At 43.5% G+C, this 2,909-nt stretch overlaps 1 long non-coding RNA gene across 1 annotated transcript in view; it reads left to right on the top strand.

Moving 5' to 3' along the window:
- The first annotated feature begins 1,793 nt into the window (after positions 1-1,793).
- LOC139026155 (uncharacterized) overlaps positions 1,794-2,909 on the top strand; it is a 9,598-nt gene continuing 8,482 nt past the window's right edge. The window contains exon 1 of the long non-coding RNA XR_011477868.1: positions 1,794-2,607. This is a non-coding gene — a long non-coding RNA (uncharacterized lncRNA). The remainder of the gene's footprint in view (positions 2,608-2,909) is intronic.

Raw genomic sequence — 2,909 nt, 5'->3', positions numbered from 1 at the left:
AGAGCTAGGAAAAGGTAGACAGTATATCTTTAACCGTCCCTGCGCCCCGATACAGGGCAACCAGGGCCCCACACACCATCCGACAACCATTCTACCCCAAGCGTCTTACCCACGCTTCCAACAAAAGCCCAACCTGCCCTTGTGAGCCCCATAGGGTTCTTGTAACACACTATCTAGTTTCCAGAAGCCGATTGATGGGTGACTGTAACTGTAATTTTGAACACTAGTAGCTGTTCTTTACCCGTGCCTAACTAGCTCCATTTTCACATCCGTTACACTCACCCCTTTTTCTGCAGCAACCCAGTCCGGCGTCAACAACTCAATGTAACAGTATAACTTTTACGCGTTCCCCTCGCCCCGACGTACCGGCCGGAACCAGGACCCTCTGCACACCAATCAACAGCGTAGCCGGCCGAACGCATCCTACCCATCGCTCCACAAAGGCCCCGCCCTTTCAGAGCAAGGTACGCAACAACGTACGTGCTAGGTGCAGAGCAAATGAACTAACGTTACTTAAAAACGGGCTTAGGAGCGGGGTAACCCTACTAAGAAAGCCAATGCACAGCCGGCAGTCACGTGTAGCCAACCGTCCTCTGCTCTTGTCCTCCCTATAGCTACATAGGAAGGGGGAAACAAAGCAAAAAAAAAAGGTGGTCGGAACATAGAGAGGAACGACGCTTCGGATGGTCGAGAAAACGTGGTGCGAATCGGGAGGCAGAGGCCGGGGTCACCGCCCACGGCGGGGCGAAAAGGGAACGGGGAGGTGTACGGCGGAGAGTTGTGGTCCGGGTGACGCCGGAGCACAGGTGCGCGGAAAAGGAGAGGGAAAGAAGGCGGAGGCGAGAAGAAAACGAGGGAAAATGGGCGAGCTTAAGGTAGCGGAGTGACGCGTGACCCTAGCTGCAAAGAGTAGACGCGCCCAACCTGTATTGCGTCAAAAACCGGAGAAAGAGGGGCCCACGGCATCGCCAAGGCCCCGGCGGACATGAAAAGACCTGGATGGCATATTAAGTGTCCCTTGGGAAACGAAAGCGCGTACTATAAGCGTAGCAAATCTGGTAGGAAAAAGGCTAGCTTTTAAATCGAGTGAGAACTACGTCTTGTTTTTAGAGAAGTTGTTTGCTACTCTATAGTCCCTGGCGTTTCTCTCTCACACGGCAACTCTCGTGAATTCATTACTTTCCTTTTGACTGGTAATAACGCACGCTAAAAGTTATACTGTTACACAGCAAGATAATATAATAATGACAAGACCATAGTTGATTTTAATATGTTCATAACGTGAAAAGATAAGCGTGATGTTAGAAGCACACCTTACAAATCGAAGCAGGAGTCACTTCAGAGGCAGACAGACATTGTAACGAAAGGGAAAAACATCTTAACTTGTCGTAAAAGTACAAATCACATCATTCATCAAGATAAAATTGTAAAGGTTTCTGTTTAATGCATCTGAACATGTTAGTAGGTATTTTACATAACACAAATAATGCATATTTTACCCTGCTTGGTTCGGCATGACTTATTTAAGTTTTGACCAAATTGGAGCACGGCTCGATAACTCACTATACAGTTAAAAGGATAATCCACTCCAAAAAAAACATGAAAACTCAGTTTATTTGGTGAAACCGTATGTTCTTAGGTGGGTAATTAAAACATTCCATGTGTAATTCTAAGGTTGTGAAAATCAGGAAATCTGTAAGAACGCTTCACAGCTATATCATTATTTTCACTTAATTGGATTACCACACTGGTCACATGTCTAAAAAATACCTAACGTCCAGACCCCAGCACGCGACTTGTCCGGTCCCGTGCCAATATCCTCCACACCGGCTTCTCGGGCATTATCACTTAAATATACATTCTACAGACCCTACTGAGTATTCCCTRCRATATTTTTACTTCAGCACCTAGAATRGTTTGCTTTTAAGCCAATATGTATTTCAAATACAGTGAGTTGCACTGGGGGCATTTATTTGACCATGGAACATGTTTTAAAACCCAKATGTTGCAAATGTCACTTAAATATGAAAAAATAGCACTTATTTTTCATATCATGAATTAAAAAGGTTGATGCGTTTTGTTATTATGTTGAACTTTTATTTTGAAAACTTTCGTGTTACGCTGATCAGTGATGCCAATTTAGCAATTTTGTTAAATGCAAAAGTGCATTGTGACTGAYGTCAACAGAAGGCGCTCAGCTCGTGCACAGGCAGCAGCAGGCCTGCAGAAATTTCAACAAATTGCAAATCCTTGTTGGCTGACTGCAGCAGCAGAAGTACAAGTTCGACGAGCCAAACCCAATGAATATAGTTGGTCACGAATGTTTGATCTTGAACAGAACGTTCAACATCGTACAGCCAGAAGTACAGAAAAGAGTGGAAGTCTGTACCTGAACAAATGTCAAATCATATTTTTTTCCGAGATATTGTGTATTCTACGTAATGACGCAGTTTTACGTTATCACGCAATGACATCACAACGTCTTTTTGCAACAAATCAACCTGCCTCTATCAATTTACCCTGAAAATGAGTTCGCAACACTGACGCTGATCGTAAAGTGAAAGTCAAATTAATCCAGGGCCCTACACTACTGCGATCAAGTCTTCGGTAATATAAATATGACATATTTACGTAGAAATAGTCTACTTTACATGTTCAGCGCTGCAGCCTAACTTTAAGAATCATATATTTTCATATTGATGAATGATTGTGTMATTTTACTACAACGAATAGGCAGGCCTATGCTCCGCTGTACTCGCCCTTCTGTTTTCAATATTCTGTTCTGCCACTGACTCCCGTAACTCCCTTCTGATTTTAAAAGTGCGCTGCTAAACTCACTTGAATTTTCACTGTTCTTGAAATATGAAACGCTATGGCCTTGTCATTATTCATTAATGCTTGTTTGTTTA

This window comes from Salvelinus sp. IW2-2015, unplaced genomic scaffold (genome assembly GCF_002910315.2).
Source record: "Salvelinus sp. IW2-2015 unplaced genomic scaffold, ASM291031v2 Un_scaffold4026, whole genome shotgun sequence".
NCBI lineage: Eukaryota > Metazoa > Chordata > Actinopteri > Salmoniformes > Salmonidae > Salvelinus > Salvelinus sp. IW2-2015.
This window is presented reverse-complemented; position numbering and strand designations above follow the sequence as displayed.